Source organism: Sphaeramia orbicularis, chromosome 4, assembly GCF_902148855.1.
Source record: "Sphaeramia orbicularis chromosome 4, fSphaOr1.1, whole genome shotgun sequence".
Lineage (NCBI taxonomy): Eukaryota > Metazoa > Chordata > Actinopteri > Kurtiformes > Apogonidae > Sphaeramia > Sphaeramia orbicularis.
This window is the reverse complement of record NC_043960.1, coordinates 6996312-7018421: the sequence shown is the minus strand read 5'-3', so window position 1 is coordinate 7018421 and position 22110 is coordinate 6996312. Positions and strand designations below refer to the sequence as shown.

The window sequence follows — 22110 nt, the reverse complement described above, 5'->3', positions numbered from 1 at the left end:
TGCCCGAATGCGTGCCTCAGAAGCCAATCAATGGACAGGATTCAGTCTCGTGACTCGGCGGCACCAAAACGCAATATCGTCTCACATGGAGGAAGTGTGCAGGAGTGTCCCGTCTCAGTGAATGATTTCATAGCGAGATGTGGGTCCGCATCAGTAGCCTGGAAATGGTAATAACGTTGTATGCAAGCTGGGGCAACTTATAGGTGGGGGGGGGGGTGACAAATTCATGTGGATGGGGTCTAGAAGTTGTGAAAATTTCATGTAAGATCCGCTGTATAATAGAGGCATAGAGGCCGGGAGTCGGACATTGAAAGCATGTTAGGTTTCAGCCTTGTCCTGGTAAGCCAGTTGAGTTTTACAGCATTTTTTGTGGAAAAAAAAAAAAAAAAAAAGAAAGAAAGAAAGAAAAAAATTTTTTTTTAAAAGATATCGTCAGATTATCATTATCGAAAATTGTTTTAAATTATCGAGATTTTTTTAGTTTTTGCCCACACTGTAAACCCAGACTTTGTATTTACTAAAATGCTTTAATTATAATGTACTTAAATGATTTAAGTTTTATTCCATTACTATAAAATCTTCAGTATATTCTACTAATTTGTAGACATAGTCGAAAGTACAAAAAAGTTTAAGTTGAATCAATTTAAATCACTAAGTTTTAGTCATGACAACACCACTTAGCTCCGCATTGCATTGTGGGTATTGGGCATGTTGTTGAAAATGTGTTCTTTTTCTGTGCAGGGGTTCAGCGGGGTTGTGCTGTTAGTGTTAATTTGGACTGAATGTGTGTATGGCAGTGTTTATTGGCCTTTTTGTGTTTGTTTTTGTATTTTTGTAGAGCTGCACCATGAGTCAGAGCCAGAAGAAGAACAATGGCATTACTGTTCATCGAGGACAGATGTTGATCATTGAAAATCTTTATGCCTCGCCACAATAAAAGTACTTCCTGTACTGTACATTACACTGCTTAACTTCCATACACACAGCAATATATTAAGTTGAACAATTTCATAAAGCAATTTATATTGCAAAGATTTTAATTTAAGTCAACTCAGAATGAGGCCAATGCACTGATGATATTAAGTTAGTGATTATCCGAAGCAATTGACATTGCAACAAATTTTAAGTTAAGTTAACTTGGCATTTAGTGTGTTGTACTTAAAATAGCATTTCCATTCAAATAAAGTATTTAAGTGTAATATACTCAAGTTTTCATTATTCGTTCCTTAAATTTTTTAAGGTAACCGGTTTACTCAAATTTTTTTAAGTAAACTCAACTTAGCGGTATTACAGTGCATATCGCCCACCCCTACATGATACACACAGGAGTTAGTACTTGATTGCATAATCACTGTTTTTGATGGTCTAATAATTTTTTCCATGACTGTATAATATGCCTACTTTACATTTCTCCATTTGTTTTCAGTGCAGGGTTTCATGTTTTTTTGCATGAACTATTTAGCTTTAATGTATAGTTAAGCAAAAAATAGAGCGGTTTTTCTACTAGACTGCACCATAGTAGTAAATTAAAGCTCAGAGATACTTGATCCTGTCTCCAGAGCCAAAATTAAAGCCCAGAAGGTCCTCCACTGAAGGTAACCCCCCCCCCCACAGGCTGGTCAGTGCCCCTCCACAGTCCGACTGACTACACCTCTTCACTGACCTGCTGCTGGTGTACTACTTTCATTTCTCTGGCTCCTGCAGGGCCCTTGTCTGTATTCTTTGTGTCCTCCTATTCAACAGAACCACTACAGTCTCACTTTTCCCTGGCCCAGTTGTTTTTGGCCGTGCTGCTGCTGCTGGTCCAGACCGGTTCTGTCATGTTCCTTCCAACCTCTTTTCCGGGGCTCCAGCTTTGGCTCGTGCTGGCTCTGAAGCCCTTGTTCCTGCTGTGTTTCCTCCACATTTCTTAGCCATGTTAATTCTGGTGCCATTATCCCATGTTGTGATTGTTACTGAACCCTACAATAAACTGTCAGTGCATGCCCAGTTATGATTAGCTCCGTCATATCTGGCTCCAGCACACCTGCTCTGCATTTCCACTCAGCAAGACCTCCTTAAACACAACTGAGTCCCACTGGAATGATGCAGCCTTCGGGTAAAAGCTACAACCGCTACGATGCTTCCCTGCATACATAATCTGTGACCTATTTGGGTTAAGGTTACTTAGACTGACCATACCGCCTACAAAAACAACAGTCAATTAATGTATATTATAGAAATGTAGAAAAACTGGAGTGATGATAACAATAAGAAAAAGGAAGGGGGGGAGGGGGGATAAAGAGAGAAAAGGCTAGCACTATTACTGTATTTGGGATTTTTGATTTTGCTGTTTTGTTTTGTTTTTTTCATTTTTATTCATTTATTTTTATTTATTCATTTATTTATTATTACTAGCGGCATTGTACCCATGGTGCCAATGTACGATTATTTTAATTTTTTTTTTTTTTAATTTTTTTTCTTTGCCCAATAAGCTTCTTTCTATACTATTATTTAAACCCTTTTCTGATTTCTTGCTTCTGTATACCCATATCCTTTAACCCTTTTCCTTATTAGACTGGCAATTTTGTTCTCATTCTCTCTCTTCTGTTTCCACCTGGATATGCAAAACCCGCACAAAAGAACAAAAAAATCATAAATAACCTCACACACACGTATATATGCACTACAAACAAAAAGTTAAGAATATTTCATTTTCTTGTCTTTTTTTTGTCATTTTTGCCATTTGTAAATAAAACTACATCTGATCATTAAAAAAAAGTGTTGCAATTCAATTCACACAAAAAAAGGAAAAAGCGCTGCGCAAGAATCTCAACTGAAAAAAATAGCCCAAAAATTAAAAATACTCTTAACTTTTTGTTTGATATATATGTATACACACACGTACACAAACGCACCTGTGAATAGCCATTTGTTTGCCCTCGTCTTTGTTTTGCTTAATGTCTATGTCTTATGAATTCTCTCTTATTTGTTTGCTTATTTGTCTTTGTTACCCCTGCCACACTATTTTGTCGAGCACTAAATAAGCAGTCCCTCCAGGAATTTGCGATGTTGTGATCGCAACTATTAACACAAATTCAACCAATCACCACAAATTCTGCACAGCGCTGCAATTTCGTCCAATCACCACGAATTTTCTGCAGATTTGACTAATCACCTTAGCCCCTTTTCGCCCACCCCTGTCTACGTGACATGTACGTCATCACGTTCACTTCCTTATTGACAGTTGAGAAGATGAAGACATGTGCAATTCAAAACACTCATATTTACTGACAAATATCACTGCCAAAGTTCGTGCAAGTCAGTTTCCAGATGTGTGACAAAAGCGGAAGTATACTGTTCTGCACTGCCTGCAATATTGTGGTGGAACACCAACGAAAGCGGCCGCTCCACAGACACTTTTCAACCGCAAAACATGCAGGAGAACGGCTGAAACTGGAAGACGAAAGATGAGACAAGTCCCAGTGACAGAGGCTGTTGGATCTAGAACAATAGCAGGAGCTGAAAGGGTCAAGGTTAGCGCAGATATACTCTGTAAGGCAATAGAAGAGAAGAAGAAAAAACCTGTGGACGCATGCTTTCCTTTCTGTGTATTTTGTGTGTGTGTGTGTGTGTGTGTGTGTGTGTGTGTTTGTGTGTATGTGAGGGAGTGCAAGCGCAAGTCTGTGTGTGGAGTTAAAAAACAAGCTCACAAACGAAAATAGTCATTAAACTTGGTGTTAATATTAATGTTTACTCTTATGTGTTAGATAGAAAGCAACACAAGTTTGGCTGACCTGCGTGCCTGTCTCTCTTTGTGTGTATGTGTGTGTCTGTGTGTGCATGTGTGTCTGCGTGCGTGCCTGTCAGCCTCTGTGTGTGCAGGTAACCCATCTAACCCTATGATTTGTATCAGAAAGCTATTGTTTGGTGTAGGAGTACAAATGTATGCATTTATTTTGTTTGTCTCATTTGTATCAGACAGCTATTATTTGGTGAAGGAGTATGAATATATAGTACTTATTTTGTTTGTTTATTTATTTTAATTTCATTGGGCTGTTGTATATGTCCTGTTTGTGTGTGTGTGTGTGTGTGTGTGTGTGTGGGTGTGAATGGTGTAAGATTAATGTAAAAATTTTAAATTGTAATGTAATGTAGAGGAGACCCCAGGAAGAATAGCAACTGAATCATCAGTTGCTAATGGGGATCTTAATAAATGAAATGAAATTAAATGTATTTGCTCTGATATTAGTTCCTTGTACACAAAAAATGTTTGAATTTTTCTTCTGCTCAAAACAAATAAATGAGTGAATGGAAAAAAAGCCTGTTTTGTTTAAAATCATTGCTTCCTGGTGCTTTTTAAGGCTAAAAACTCAGAAAAGACTGTTCTAGGTAATTTACAAACGCCCATGTTCCTGTGAAGCCTCAAATCATTGCAACTTTCACTGCAGTTTTTTGGAAAAGCTGCTGCAAAATCAGGCATTTTAGGCCACAACAATCAAAAAAAAAAATCCCACAAAATCCTGGAGGGACTGAATAAAATCAAATAAAATTAAAAAAAATAAAAAAAAAATTTAAAAATTTAAAAAATAAAAAATCCCATTACAGACTGAAAATCTAAAAAAAAATAAAAAAAAATAATAATAAAAAAATAAAAAAAAAATAAAGGTTATTTAGATTGTAGCTTTGTAATGACTGCAGTGGAACACATGAAGATATTACAATAAATGTTTTTCATACAGTTCCAGCTGCTTCGACACATCAGCATGAATTAACATGATCATTGTAAAATTACAGAGGAAAGTCATTATTGTGTGTCTTTCACAGCTACTGTACTGTTTTAATCAGCTACAGCATTCTGAAGGCCCTCTAGTTCAAGTGTGACATCTTCCCACAGGGTCACAGCTCCTTACCCAGTCATTAATTACACTAGGAATAGCAAATGGATTTACATCTGACTGGAGCCAAATTATATTTGTGGCTCATTTTAGTCATAACCCCAAATGTGATTAATGATTTTTCTAACCAACTGTGTGTTTTAGAGCTTGTTTTGCTTTACTTTTGTGCTCAAGGGAATTAAATGTTAAATGAGTGTTCGTACCGAGGCACCTATTTTGACTCCAATGGACGAATGTTAAAACAAGGTTAAAAAGCAAATAGTTTAATAACACAAGACTTGTTTTCAGATGAATAAACAATAAAGCTGTGCTACGGTCATACTGCCTGATAAGTAACAGTGATAAGATGAGACATGTCTCTGGTTTACTCTGTTAGTATCTGATGTTAGTACTTAATTCCTCCCTTTAGCTGCTGAAATGCATTATTGTATTTTTCAGAGATGGAACGCAGCTCTCAGACACACATATGCATAGCGTTTGTGAAGTGTAACAGTACCTCAAGGCTATTCAGCACAAACTGTGCACTGGCAGAATGAATTAAGTGATAACACGAGGCAGAATGTGTGCAGAGGATATTTAACCTACATTAGATATTTCGTATTTATTCTGCAGAAAAGACATGGAGAGATAGTTTTACTGGAAACTAGGGAAATATAATGAGTGAAGCCATGTGGTGCATGTAGTGTTCACAGATTCATGTTCCTGGAACGGTGTTTGTCAATGTCTCTTCTCCATCAGTTACAATCAAGAAGGGTCACAGATACCCCCCTCACTGTAAGCCCGGAATTTGTATTTACAAAAATGCTTTAATTATAATGCACTTAAACGATTAAAGTTTTATGATGTTACTATAAAATGTTCAGTATATTCTACTAATTTGTAGACATAGTTGAAAATACGAAAAAGTTTAAGTTGAATGGAATTAAATCACTAAGTTTTAGTCATGACCACACCTTTTTATCTTCACATTGCATTGTGGGTATTGGGCATGTCGTTGAAAATGTGTTATTTTTCTGTGCAGGGGTTCAGCGGGGTTGTGGTGTTAGTGTTAATTTGGATTTAATGTGTGTATGGCAGTGTTTATTGGCCTTTTTAGTGTCTTTTTTTTGTTTTTTTTTAGTCTTTTTAGATTTTAGTGTCTTGTCAAAGAAGCAAGAAGTAGCACAATCAATTACAAACATCTGACATGTTGAATGACACCTGGTATAAAAAAAATTAATGCAATAAATTTCATATTGTCTGAACGAAAGGGTTAAAGACATGTTAAATGTAGAGGAAGGTCACACTACATACGGCGACTTTGGTTTAAAGAAGCTGTTTTTTTTTCCCCTTGAAACCTTTGCTTTTATTGCTGTAGGTTCTTCACATATATCCAGATATCCAGCATATGTGCAGCAATTAGAAATTTATTAAACAGATATGTATGTGTGTAATTTTAATTGTGTTTTATTTCATTTAACAACTCTGTACAGTGACCTTGAGTGTCCACAAAGGAACCTATAAATAAAATTATTATTATTATTATTATTATTATTATTATTATTATTATTATTATTATTATTATTATTATCATTATTATTATTATTATTATTAAACCAACAAATCTAATGTTCTACTTGGACTTTTGCACAGTACTGTAGTTTGGGGTTAACACCTCCTAGATTCCTTCTGTTTCGATACCAGGAAAAACCAGGAGGAGATCAGTGAGTATTTCTAACATAAATTATTTAGACGTTAACTTGACAAGTTAAGTATAACACCCAAGACTAGAGAAATGTTGCCTCATCTGTCAGAACGTCTCCTTGCACCGTAACTTGACAAACTAAAACATAAAAAATATCTTCCAAGAAATGGCTGCTCTCACCGAACAATCATGTCGATAACTAGAGACATAATGAGTGACAGTACCTTTATAGGCTCTACCTTTATGAATCTATCACAGATTTGCAGATTAAACTACATTCTCAAAGATTTTATTGAAATGGAACCATGTTCAGAACCAGGCAACAATGAACACTTGAAGTTAAAGTGTGTTATAACAATTGAAGTTGACACAGACCTTGAAGCTGCAGGAAATCACAGAAAAATAACAAAACTTCAAACCAGACCTTCCCTTTAAAGCACAGGTGCCAAACATACGGCCTGTGGGCCAAAACCAGCCCACCAAAGGGTCCAATCCGGCCCGTGGGATAAAAGTGTGAAATGCAAAAGACACATTGAAGATATTTAAAACGATGATCGACTGATACATCAGCTGGTCCATATATATCGAGCCAATATTTGCGTTTTTTTACCTGTATCAGTGGGTGTGTTCGCCAATATAAACTTAGGCCAAAGCATTAAATGACTATAGGTGGGAAATAGTTGGTTACTTTAAAAATTAAGTATCGTACAGTGTGCACTATTAGGGATGTAACGATTACCGGTATAACATTAAACCGCGGTAAAATTGTTGACGGTTAGTATTACTGTTTAAATTCTAATTATCATGATAACCGTGTATGATTACCAAACTTTTCCGGAGAAAACGCCTTATATAAAGATCTGCTTTTATGTCAAATATTTGAGTATAGTTTAAATTTATTACAATTTTAATTTTATATACCTAATATTTGGAACCAATATTGACTTTTACAGTCTTTGCAAAGGTTCGTTAAGCCTCTTTGTGTCATTTATGCACTAAAATATATACTTTTCTCAAATCAGATTTTATATTTTTTTGTGTGTTGTTTGTCCTTTTATGTTTTATAGGTTAGAGTGAAAAAATAATAGGCAGTTGATATAGATGAAGTTGTGCTGAGAAAAAAGATACCAAACATGGGTATAATAAACATTTGTTTATATAGTATATAAAGGCAAAATCAAAAGGACTGAAAAATGGCCTAAATAGGCTCAGAAGGTACATTGTACCTATTATTTTATTTGGCTTTTTGCTGTTGTTTTTTTTGTTGTTTTTTTTTCAAAATACAACTTGGTTAAATTCTTTCAGTGTGTGTATTAGTACTTTTTGAATATTTTGAGCACAATTTCAACAATACCACGATAATAATGATAACCGTGATAATTTTGGTCACAATAACCGTGATATGAATTTTTCATATCGTTACATCCCTATGCACTATATTATGCTGCTTGCTTGCTGCTACTGTGTGCAATACTATAATTTTATTTATGCATAAATATGTATTTTCGAAGAAATTACTTGAAGAACTAAGAGCACTGAACTCTTTTTTTTATTTGAATGTATTTTTGATAAAGTTCAACAAAGATTAAGCTGTTAAATGCTACTGTATAAAACATTACTGGTTCTACCTTTATAGCTCGTTTTACTATTTGTTAAACATCGTTTTAAAATCAATAAATGTTTCTTTTTTTAAAAAATTGAGACTCGTAACATTTGTAATTGTGTCATTTTTATGATGTAACTTGATGGAGCAAAAGCAGTATCAACTAAGGCTGACAAAAATAAATAAATAAATAAATAAATAAATCGGTATTGGCCCTAAAAAAAAATCCATATAATAATAATAATAATAATAATACATTTTATTTATAAGCGCCTTTCAAGACACCCAAGGACACTGTACAACAAGATAAAACAAACAATCCATAAAATACAAAGAAATAAACAGATTAAAACAAATAATTACTATATATAGAAATGAAGTAGTAGAATGGAGATTAGAGCATATCAGTCAATCCCTAATTAAAAGTCAATGTTCTTAAAATCTTTTTAGTTCAGGTTCCACATACAGACCAATATGATCCCAAGTGGGTTGAACCAGTAAAAAAATAACATATTAACCAATAAATAATGACAATTCCAAATTTTTCTGTTTTAATGGAAAAAGTAAAATTCCATAAAAATGTTCACATCTACAAACTATCATTTTGCATTAAATGTGAATAACCTGAACAAATATGAACAACCTGAAATGTCTTAAGAGAAATAAGTACATTTTACCAATATTCTGCCTGTTATTAAATGTTTTGTGTCTTTGTAGATCTGACCTATAATGCATATGTATAAATGATAAGCTGAGGCATAATATTGATAAAATTGTACTTATATTTCTGAACAAATTTCATTTTTTTCAGCTTATATCACATCCTTTTTGTTTGTATAGTTTGTAAATGTAAATATTGGCATAATTGAATGTTATTTTCTGCACTAAAACAATTTGGAGTTGTCATTATTTATTGGCTATCATGCATTTATTTTACTGGTCCGGCCCACTTCAGATTAAATTGGGCTGAATGTGGCCCACAGAAGAAAATGTGTTTGACACCCCTGGTCTATACGAACCCTCCCTCTATATATGTGTATACAAGCAAGGAATGGAAGAACATATGAATATAAAGTTTGAGATAATTACTTAAGCACAAGCTGTAATTAAAAATAAATTTGTCCTCTGAAGAGGGGTGGTGGTGGCAGGTGTAAAAAAAAAAAAAAAATAATAATAATAATTGCACTAACTTTTCTATTGACATTTCAGTTTTTTCAGGTTATTCACATATTTTTTTGTAAAATGTACATATTTTCATCATTCAACGGGTTTTTTTTTGCACTAAAACAAAGAGAAAACCTTCACTGTAGGCCCGGATAAGTAGAGTTTACTCAAAAAATTTGAGGCAAGTGATTGCACTTAAATGATTTGAGTAATGATCGACTAATCAATTGGTTTAAGTAGTTCAACTTTAATGCTAAAAGTATTGAACTTAAACTATTAAGAAGAAAACACTAAAAGACAAGTTATTTGAACTTTAAATATGTTGAAAAATCAACCCCCTATCCAACCATTCAACTCAGCATTTTAGCTTACACTGACTAATTTTCTCAATTGCAGCCAGATTAATTTATCATTGATTAAACTACTTTTTTTAAGATAATCAAACTCAAAATCCTATTCCTGACCATAATAGTTATGAAATTATTCAACTTAACATATTGTAGCATGAATGGAAGTTAGCTCAATGTCATATGCCAATACAGGAGGTGCTTTTAATTTGACAAGACATTGAGATTTCCATTGTACAATATCTGACATAGATGAACAGTAAGCCATTGTTCTTCCTCCGGCTCTGACTCATGGTGCAGCTCTACAAAAATACAAAAACAAACACAAAAAGCCCAATAAACACTGCCATACACACATTAAATCCAAATGAACACTAACACCACAACCCCGCTGAACCCCTGCACAGAAAAATAACACATTTTCAACGACATGCCCAATACCCACAATGCAATGCGAAGATAAAAAGGTGTGGTCATGACTAAAACTGAGTGATTTAATTCCACTCACCTTAAACTTTTTCATACTTTCAGCTATGTCTACAAATTAGTAGAATATACTGAACATTTTACAGTAACATCATAAAACTTAAATCATTTAAGTGCATTGTAATTAAAGCATTTTAGTAAATACAAATTCCAGGCTTACAGTGTTGGAGTTGTCATTACGTGTAGGTTAGTAGGTCATTATTTTACTAGTCCGGCCCACTTGAGATCAAATTGGGCTAAATGTGGCCCCGGACTCAAAATGAGTTTGACACCCCTGATCATCCTGTACAACAGTGACTAACGCCCAACATTTGTGCCTGAGCGCCCCCCTCTCAGTTTTCTCATTCCAAACACCCCTCGAAGATGTCCCAACGAAACACTGGGATGGGGGCAACACTCTCTGTAGAATAATTTCACTGATAAACAGGCCATTTTAAATAAATATCAGCTTAGTAGGAAAGTTGTATGAGTGCTGTAAGTGTTCTGACATCTGTACAATCCTTCTGAAAAGTAGATCATCTGCCAAATTGAGAGCGATTATGACCCAACTCTACTTCTTACTGGTTTTGCTGAGCGTGAATACAACCCAGATACTCATGCACCAAAGAATACTCAGCCCTGCCAAAACACAAACTCACTGGTCGTCTCTATTTTGGGTGTTCAGAACGAGCAGAGGGCATCCGAAAAAGAGAATGCAGTCACTGTACATGACTGCAAGAATGACTGGGATTCAGTTTATGGTGCAGCAAAAAATGTTACAAACCTTAACCCATAAAGACCCAAAAATCCACTGGGGACCAAAATGATTTACTGATATAAAATGTTAAATACTTGTTGATCCATTAATCCTATCAATGCATGTGAATAATTGGTGTAAAATACAGTTTGTCGTCTTTTCATGGTCATCAGATATGACCCATTTGGACGTTCAGAGGCTCCGTAGTGAACGTGGAAACACCATCATCTTCTACAACACTGATTCACCAGTAAAACCCATGGAGTTGGATCAATGACAGTGGATGGACATGCTTGTTTTTATGTTCAGTTAATGATATCTTTGGTGAAAAAGTCACTTTTTCTTGAGTTTTCTCTGTTTTTGATGTAATAACCCTCAACTTTACTCTGTTTTGATGAACATCTTCATGATCAGTGAATTAAATAGAGAAAAATACATGATTTATACTGAAGATTATTCTATCAAAAACACAGAAAACTGAAGAAAAAGTGGATTTTTAAGCAAAGATATCATTAACTGAATGTCAGAACAAGCATGTCCATCCACTGTCATTGATCCAACTCCATAGGTTTTACTGGTGAGTCAATGTTGTAGAAGATGACAGCGTTTCCACGTTCACTGCAGAGCCTCTGAACTCATTTGGGAACTGCCACAAAAGCAGCAGTGGGTCTTTATGGTTGTGGGTGGCCATGGCTCAGATGGTGGAGCGGGTTGTCCAATAACCGAAGGGTTGGCGGTTTGATTCCCGCTCTATCCATGTGCAAGACACTTGGGCAAGACACTTCACCCCCCCTTGCCTCCAGTGCTGCTACTCACACTGGTGTATGAATGTGTGTGAATGTTTGGTGGTGGTGGTGGGAGGGGCTGTAGGCGCAGATTGGCAGTCAGTCCGCCAGTCTGCCCCCCCCAAGGCAGCTGTGGATACAAATGTAGTTTACCACCACCAGAGTGAGAATGTGAGAGTGAATGAATAATGGATCCACTGTATGCGCTTTGAGTATGCATTCATACAAAAGTGCTATATAAATCTAATCCATTATTATTATTGCACTGGGGAACAATTTCAAAAAAAATTTCTGTTGAGTTTGATTTTTATGCTAATTTAAACTAAAATTGGCATGCTGATTCCAAAATTGCAGACAGTTTTTTTTCTAGCACGTCAAGTTTTTTCTCCACAGCTTACCCTCCAGATAAGCAAAATTCCACTGATTAGCTGTAGTAAGACTTGCCAGCTGATTACGATTGGACTCATCTACAGTTATGTGGCAACTTGTTTGTGCAGTCACAATTGAGACTGAGAGGTGAGAGGTGTGTGCAGCTCCCAATAGGTCAGTACTATCAATATCTGCAAACAGAAAGCTAGCATAGTAGGAATTAAGAGGATTTGTGCTGGCTTTTCCCTTAAACTTGTAACCATGGGCATACCATTGTAAGTTCTATTTCATTTTATGCTGTTTTTTTTAGTTTTCAAAGCTTGTAACTATTCCAGGGATTAAAGTTCTCCGTCACCATGACGGATTTCCGTCAAAGGGAAAAATTGAGGGGGGAAAAAAGTCATATTGAAGTAACTTCCCCACGTGTTTTGCGGAGTCCAGTCGGCACCGCGATCCTGTCCTGGGTCTGCTGTCCTGGGTCTGCAGGTGTTTAACACAGGCACGCCACGCACAGGGGGCTAATACGTTTAACAGTGATGAGAATAAGATGACTTCTTTATTTTTATGTCAGGAGGAGAGATTGATGACTATCTTTGGAAGGAAACGCTGCTCATTCTGTGCCTCAGAAACACATGGACAAGTTCAGCTTTACCGAAGTTCAGCCTCCAGACTAACTTTAGTTTAGTGCTAACAAGTAGCTTTCATTTTGAAAGAACCACAGCGAAAAGGGAAGAAGACAGAACTGATCTACATGGACCTTCATGTTTGGGTTCATAGCTTATCTCCTCTTGCCGCTATATGACTAGTGTGTGTGTGTGTGTGTTTGTGTGTATGTGCCCTTCCCGTGCGTGCGGCTGTGCGCGCCGCAGCCTTACGCGGTTACATGCCCGACTGCATAAATGCTTTATTTTGACCCGTTTAGCATCTTATTTCTATCTGTGTGGTACAGTACGAAGATAAAATTGAATGAATGAGTAACACCCTTGGTATTTGCAGTGCCAAAAAGCAGAAAAAATTAAAGATTAGTTGGTTAGGGTTACATTTACACAGACATTTTCCCCAAAATTCATGTACTGTTGGAGTTGGAGTTATGTTTTAGGAGTTCCTAAATTGTTAAATAAAAAGTTTTTCACTCATTTTTTGCAGTAAGGTTTTCTTCTAGTTATTATTTTCACTTGCTTCAAAGGTTTTCATACCCTTTAAAATTAACCGGAGAGCACCAAAATTGACCTGAAGCTTTAAAAATTTTCTGGGGGAGGACCCCCAGACCCCCCACCAATACCACTCATGACATTTTTTCTATCCATGTTACTAATGTTCTACACCTGTACACTCTCCCATTCAGTGTGTTTTACAGTATAGCCAAATTTGACTATATAAACTTGTACACTATAGTAGTATTGTATTGCATCATTTTTAATAGTGGCCAATGATTTTGACCAGAAGAAAATTTTCAGTCTGATGAAAATTTTTTTGCTTTAATCCCTGAACTATTCCATCTTAGTGTTTTATTTCCATAGGTATATATTTCTTCTGTTCCAGATCATGTCTGCTCCTGCTACTTCTCGTTGTAAATGCCTAAACAACCCTGACTCCTTTTACTATATTTGTGGTGGTTTCACCATTCCAGGTCAGAGGGCAAACATCAGTGATTTGTCAAACAAGCATATTTTGCATATTTTAAAGTAAAACTCAGTGATCAAGACAAGCCATGGGCCCCTCACAAAGTGTACAAGCAGTTGGCATTTGGTATCTCCATGGTTTGGCCAGAGCAAAAAGACTGCACAGGCTGTTACTTTTGTTTAGTGAAAACATCAGGATTTACCAAGAAAAATAAAAGTAAAGTAGAATATCCTAATCTACCGTCAGCTATAAGACCAATGCCTCGTTCAGCTGAAATTCCAGTGCCAGTTTTCGAACAACTACCTCCTCTAGAAGATCTGAGTGATGTTGAAGAACACAGTGACAGCAATGATGCAGATTTTGAAATTCACGAGGATTCAGTTCGTAGGGGATTTGATATTTCATTGTATGTCAATATTTGAAATTTTTTATAAAACAAGCACATACCTGTTAAGTACAGTATTTTTCATATATTGTTTTTTTAAGAAAACGGGGATCCTATAGTTCAAAAACTTGACGTGATAGAGAAAAACTGAGATCAGTTTTGGATTCCGCACCCAAAAATTAGTTAAAAACAGCTGTCAGACCTAACTCAACAAAAATTATGTTCCCCAGTGTTATTATTACCTCCGCCAAGGAGGTTATGTTTTTGCCAGGGTTTGTTTGTTTGTTTGTTTGTTTGTTTGTCTGTCTGTTTGTCTGTCCGTTAGTGTGCAACATAACTCAAAAAGTTATGGACAGATTTTGATGAAATTTTCAGGGTTTGTTGGAAATGGGATAAGGAAGAAATTATTAAATTTTGGTGGTGATCGGGGGTGGGGGGGCCCACGGCGGGGTCCATTTCCAACAAACCCTGAAAATTTCATCAAAATCTGTCCATAACTTTTTGAGTTATGTTGCACACTAACGGACAGACAAACAGACAGACAGACAAACCCTGGCGAAAACATAACCTCCTTGGCGTGGGGGGCCCCACGGGGGGGGGCACTGATCAGCCTTGGCGGAGGTCTGCGCTCTCCGAGTGCTTCTAGTTAATCATACTTTTACATAATATTTAAGGCATTTAAGACACCATCTCCAAATCTTGTCCTATTAAATATTTTTTAAAATAGGACCAATGGCCCTGTAGCTTACCGGCCAAATTAACCCTCTCATGCATTAATTGTGAGAACCTTAGTCAATATTTTTTTCTTCAGTGTTTTTATTCCTCCATAGGCATGAAAAAAACAATGCGATCGAGTTTTTTTTTTTCTGTGGAGTTACAAAAATATCCACGCATTTCATTTTTGAAGTAAAGAAACATGTATTTAAAACCCAATATCAGAGAGGGATATGAAAACAATGAAATAAAAACATGTTTAACGCTGCTAATCTGATGTCTTCTCACATTTGAACATATTCTAATGCTATTAATTACTCACTTCATTGAGATAATGTGCAAAAATAAACCTTCTTGTCTAACAAATAACAATTGATTTACACTCAAACATGTTAGCGCAGATCAGGTTTATCAAGAACAGCAAAGTTATCGTAATGGTCTGAATGTTAGGATATGAGATGATGCGTAAGTGTCCACTGTGTTGGCTGATATGGAACTAAAACAACAAAACCCATGAATATACAAGAGAACAGCTGGAGAATAACTGTCCACTGGAGTGACTTATGCATGAAAGCTTTGGGAAATGTATCCAGATGTCATTTATTATCACCCAGTTCTGTGTATTTATTCTATTACAGAAATAGCCCATGTTTTGGTCATATTCCAATCAGATCTGTCAAAAATTCAAATTCCAACTTGATATCATTGAAACTTACTGATTTATTGGATCAATCCACTTCCTATCTGTTATAATGGGAAAATTTATGGGTTCAGGAAAAATCACATATACCAGGATCAGATATTTCTGGTTAAATCTAAGTCAGCTTCTCACCTTGTAAAGCCCCCTAAAATGGCCTAACTGGCTGCAGATACTCTCTACATTTGCCAGTTAAAGGAGTCTTTTTCACTGATTCTGAGTGAAGGATATGTAGCAGATGCCACAGAAATCTGCCAAGCGTAATTAACAGACTTAAAAAAAAACAAAAAAAAACACTGAAATGGTGTTACTGGTATAAAAAAATTTACACACCAGCGTGAATATACTTGTAGACACACACACACACACACACACACATTTGACTGTATTCCTTATTTGTCTGCTATAAAACATAAGCACAACACTGTCATCATCAAGACTGACATTTAATTATATTCTTGCCGTTGAGTTACAGACAAATAATCCATATTGCAATTAAAATGACAGGATACAAGGGGCTGGGGGAAGGGGTTGCACAGAAGTGTATGCTCAGTGAAGAGGCGAGCGGAAAGGTGAAGAATGGACTCGTCTGTGGGGAAATAAGGTTGTTGATAAAGACCAGATGGAGTCAGCAAATCCACTGTGGGTACTACGTCACTGCACTAAAGCCAGGTGTGAAGGTCTGCAGGTGAGAATGTGAATATAGTCCTTCTTAAAGCACAAATCTTCCCAAGTGTATATATAAAATCTTATTGAAATTCATAAAACTCTGCTTCCAAAACCAGAATTAACTCATAAAGACCCAAGCATCCACTGGTGACCAAAATCATTCACTGATCTAAACTGTTTAACCCATTAAGACTAGGGGTGTTAGAAAATATCAGTTCTGCAATATATCGCGATATTTCATTTCACAATACTGTATCGCACAGGTGTCAAGCATATGGCCCGGGGGCCAAATCCGGCCCGCCAAAGGATCCAATCTGGCCCGCAGGATGGATTTGTGAAATACAAAAATTACACTGAAGATACTTACAATCGAAGATGTCAAAATCATTTTAATTCAGATTCCACATACAGACCAATTAGATATCGAGTAGGTCAGACCAGTAAAATACTATCATATTAAACCTATAAATAATGAAAACTGCAAATTCTCTCTTTGTTTTAGTGTAAAAAAGTAAAATTACATGAAAATGTTTATATTAAAAAACTGTTATTTCACAAAAAAATATGAATAACCTGAAACGTCTTAAGATAAGTAAATTCAATTGTACCAATATTCTGCCTGGTCAGAATGTTATCAGAAATATGAGCAATATATGAGAATTAAACATTTTTGAGTTTCAAAACCTGGTGGATTTCTTTTACATTTTAATTTGACACACACTTATTAGGAGCATTTTAAGATGACAAAAGAAAAGTGTAACAATGCCACATCATACAGTATAGCTTTAAAGGAGTTTTGATATAATAATCCTCAACTTTATTCTGAGCTTTTATGATCTATCTACATGATTGGTAAATTAAATACAGGAAAACACCAGATGTTCACTTAAAAATGCAAAACACCGAGCATAATATTAGCATAAATGGTGATAAATCACTCAAGAAAGGTTAAAAATATAGAACTGTCACAAAAGTAGCACTGGGTCTTTATGGGTTAATGAACGTAACACTCATAGCATCAGTGGACTTTGCTTCTAATGAAAAAAAATAAATAAATAGAGTAGTCAGAAATTCATGAATGCAATGTAAATAAAAGAAGTTGTTTTTTTTTTTTTGAGAATCACATCTCAAAACTCAGATTGTTTTGACATATTTTAGTCAGATCCATTCTGATTCTGAGTGGGTGGTTCTCCGGACTGAATCCACAAAAACAACAAAAACTGGAGCTCAAAAGGTATACCGCCTTTGTTTGGATATTTACCGACTACAGCTGTTTACAGAGAATGATTCATGACGTTTGGATTTTGCCAGAGAGTTATAGTTGGAAGAGTAACTGGAGATACTGGAGCAGGAAGGTGAGGAAAGTGGATCTTCAATGAGACGCCACATTTCTGAAGAGTTAAATTTATTTAGTGACTAGCCTTGATAAAATATCCTTTTTGCTGTGTGAATGTACAGTACATTATGTTAAGCTGCAAAACTAATTAGCATGCAAGCAGAGGGAGAAATTACTGAATGTACAATTAACGCGGAATGTATCCAGAAGACTTAATGTGTGCATCGACACACACATTTTTAATGCAATCAACCTGCCCACATCATCGAGGGCTCAATTATGCCATCAACACGGCACTCTGTAACCAATTTCATCATCATAATGACACCAATTAAATATTTGTAAATAGAACAAGCTTGTATTTACAGCCATCATTTGTAATAGTCCATATACGGTGCCTCTCCACTAAAAGCTCAGTCTACAGATCAATGGGTTTCCACATTTAGAAAACAAGAGTGGAAGCCAACAACAGAGCTGAGTTTTGGATACAGCAACTCCCCGAACCAAGAGAAAAGACAAAGAAAGAGGCGAAAAGACATGGAGGCTGGAAGATTTATGATCCGTAAAAGTTGGAGAAGTGAAAGATGTGAAGCACAGCGAAGGAGGATGTGGAATGGGGTAAAAAAAAAAAAAAAAGAAGAAGAAGAAGAAAGGAAAGGAAAGGAGGAAATCCTGCCTGAGTATGAGCCCGTCCTCAGACTGAGTCACAGTTTCCTTCATGAGGCAGGAGACCCCGCTGGTTTGGATCTGTTACTACTGGGAGTCCCCAGACCGCCGCCGTTACCACCCCAGAGGAAACCCCATCTCTGATGTCTGTCTGGAAACACCACTGAGCCTGTTTATATACTGGAATTATTTTTTACCACTGGAGTACTTCCAGTCTGAAATATCACTTAAAAGGCAATACACGCTGTTGATGCCGGCAACCCCTCCCAACATATAACTATGCGATTAATCGTGATTAATTACTGAAATCCACATGATTAATTGCGATTAATAATTTTAATCGCTGCCCAGCACTAGTTATTATTTTACTGGTTCGGCTTACTTCAGATCAAATTTAGCTGAATGTGGCCCCTGAACTAAAATGAGTTTGACACCCTGAGCTACAGGATAGGATTGAAACACATATTCTGTGTCAACAGTGCCTTGCACCTGTTGACATGAGAGGAAACACAACTAATTTGTTTGACCATTTACATCGGCACCACACAGCTATTATATTCTCCTGAGTACTTTTTTCATATCGCAATATATATCGCAGGGCTAAAAAAAAACAAAAACGCAATGTCAGTTTTTTCCAATATCGTGCAGCTTTACTGTGGTTGTTGGTTTTTTTTGTTTTTTTTTTTTACTTAATTTTTATTAGATTTTCTCTTTTTTTCAGTACAGTACAATTATACATTCAAGTACAGTTCAGTTAATTTCTTTTCCCCCTACACAGCTGAAAATGTATTCTCATACACCTCCACAGGCACATAGGATGAAATTTGAGAAAGCAATAACAATTATAGCAAACAATGTTCACTCCAAAACAAACAAACAAAAAAAATAAAAAAAATAAAGAAGGCTGTAGATATAAATCTTTGTCAGAGGTAGAATGACAGCACCTTGATAACATGGAGTATTCTTGCCTCACCAGTAAATATTATTGCAGTAGTAAAGGTAACATAGGTTCCCATCTTTTAGTAAATATGGTTTTCTGAAGCCTGAGCAAATATGTGATCTGCTCCATCTGGTAAATATCCCAAACTTTTTGAATCCATGTATTATATGAGGGAGGTTCTGGTTTCATCCAACTGATGGTTATAGACTTTAAGGCAGTGGTGAATAATATATTCAAAAGGTATTTATCTGCTTTTCTATCCAGACCTTCAGGTATTACTCCCAAAACTGCCACTGTGAAGCTTTGTGGGATGTTCATTTTAAAAAACCCCTTCACGGCATTGAACAGCTCCCTCCAACACACACTTAGCTTAGGACAAACCCAAAATATATGAGTGTGATTAGCTCTGTGGGCTCCGCAGTTCCTCCAGCATGAACTGGGATGTTGGGGATCCATCTTAGACACTATTTCTGGTGTTCTGAAATATCTAGTGATTATTTTCCATTTGAATTCCCTCCATGTATTAGAATTCGTAACCAGATGTGTCTCCGTACATACATGGCACCAATCATCCTCAGATATGTCCACGTTCGCCTCTGCTTCCCATCTCCCTTTTATCTGTGAGGAGTTATTTTGATTCATAAATAAGAAAATATTATACAGTTTAGAAATTATTTTCTTTTCTCCATCACCAGTTTGTAACTCTATCAGATACTTTTCAAGGGGTGTAGGTTTTGTGAATTTATCCCATTCCTTGTGAGTCATCAGAAAAGTTCTAAGTTGCAAATACCTAAAAAAATTTGCACTGGGGAGATCAAAGTCACTGTGGTTGTTTTAAAGTGCTTTACTAATAAAGCTGGACTGGATTGGATCTGATTACTCCCAGTGATCTGACATTTATGGTCATGTAAACAGACTCAGTGACTATAACAATCTGATAACTGGTAGTAAGCATAGACTCAAACTTCCTATTATTGTCTTCCGCTCACATTTGATTACGTAACTTCCGTTCTCTGTGATTTAACTGTTTTTACACATGCGCAGATATAACCGAATGAACATTGGGGGAAAATCCAGGCGTGTTAATCTGATTTCTCATAATCAGATTACTTCTGTGGGTACTCCGGTTCCTCCCACCATCCAAACACATGTACTTAATAAGCTAATTGGTTCATCTAAATTTCCTATAGATGTGAATGTGAGTGATTGGTTGCTCAGCCCTGCGAAGAACTGCCGACCATATCGAGGATAAAGCAGTTTAGAAGATGAAAGTGAAATATTACTCCTGTTATCTGATAAAACATATCAGATTATGCTGTTTACATGATCGGATAAATACAGAAAGGTAATATTGAGCCTGTTTACATGACCATAAAAGTCAGAAAAATGGGAGTAACCACATAATTATAATAATCAGATCTGACGTGTTTACAAGCACTTAAATGCGAGAATCCAAAAAAAAAAACCCTGGTTTCAATGCTCCGGTCTGTTTTCAGATTTCTTTCGGAGTATGTACAGTCGCAGTGATCATGGACTCAAACTTCCTATTATTGTCATCTACTCTTGTTTCACTATGTAACTTCCATTTTCCATGGTTTTTAATAGTTTTTACACATGTGCAGATGTACAAGAATATAATAAATCAGATGAACCTGCATACACATAGGAAGATATCGGAGAAATCCAGGTGTGTTAATCTGATTTCTCATAATCAGATTACAGAAGTTATCTGATAAAGCACATCAGATTATGCCGTTGAATAATCTGATAACTCCACAAAATTTAACAATGACTGCAGTATTGATGTTCATGTAAGTGGGCTCAGTGTCATGTGATATTATCCACTTAAGATGAAAGCAAAGAAAAAATCAGCTGTTTAGTGCAGAGCTAGAAATCAACCCAGTGACTCACAGATGACAAGACCGCACTGGAAACATAGGAAAACCTTCTAGTAATAATTACAGTACAACTCCTGCGCCTTATCGAGATTTAACACTAACACACTGACACATTTACATGCTCCTGATATGAGTTAAAGCATTAAGGGTTCATATTCATGGCTACAGTGTCTCCTTGTGGATCTAATGAGCTCTTTCCTGTAGGTGAAGGTGGGAGTCGTTAATGACATTTGTGGAAATGCTGCTTATAGATACGTGACCCTGACGTCTGGTACTTGTGCTGATGGGAAGGAGTAGTTTTACAGCTTGAAAAGTGGAATTTAAAGCGAGAAACGGGATCTAAATATGCCCAGTGGAAAAAGATTTAAGGGACATTAACCCTTCAAGATCTAAACAGTAAAAGAATCTACTGATCTAAAATGATTAATATCTGTTGAACAACTCATCCTATCAAAACATATAAATAACACTGGGTTACAAAAAAATGTTTTTTGCAAGTTGTCTAGGTTTTTTCAACTGAATTAGGACCATTTTGCACCGCTAAATCCAAAAATGACATCTGTTTTTCTCAATCAGGTCAGGTTTTTTTGCTAATTTGATTTTGAAAAATTTGATCTTCTCGCAAAATTGATTCCATTTTTGTGACTTTATCAGTTGATTTTTTTTATATAGTTCTCACCCAAAACAGGTTTTAAGAGAAAAAAATCATTTTCTAACAGGATTCCTGTTAGGTACAATGGTGTATTCATCGCAGATGTAGCAGAATACATCAGGCTTATTTTTGCAAGATCTTCTAGTCGAAGCCATTTCATTCACCTGTAATATTAAAAAAAACATTAATCATAAATTGGCAAAAGTCAAATCTTCAGAACACGTTTATTGCAAGAAATATGAAATAATTTCGTATCATATGATGTGAAAATGCCCATAAATGTAAGCAAAAATGTTAAAAAGCCAATATGTAGCATAGTTCAGAAAGTTGACCTGATTGAGCAAAATTAATGTGATTTTTGGATTCAGCACACCAAAATTATCCTAAGTCAGCTCAAAAAACTTAAACAATAAATTTGTTGTTGACCAGTCTAATTGGTGTAAAATACAGTTTGTCGTCTTTTCATGGTCATCAGATAT

General features: G+C 36.0%; 1 protein-coding gene and 1 long non-coding RNA gene across 2 annotated transcripts in view; one reads left to right on the top strand and one right to left on the bottom strand.

Moving 5' to 3' along the window:
- pde4ba (phosphodiesterase 4B, cAMP-specific a) overlaps nucleotides 1-22110 on the bottom strand; it is a 586891-nt gene that overhangs the window by 562056 nt on the left and 2725 nt on the right. The window lies entirely within an intron of this gene.
- On the top strand, nucleotides 84-20832 carry LOC115417481 (uncharacterized). Its single transcript, XR_003935169.1, has 3 exons — nucleotides 84-94; nucleotides 8455-8460; nucleotides 20752-20832. It is a non-coding gene; the product is annotated as an uncharacterized LOC115417481 (long non-coding RNA).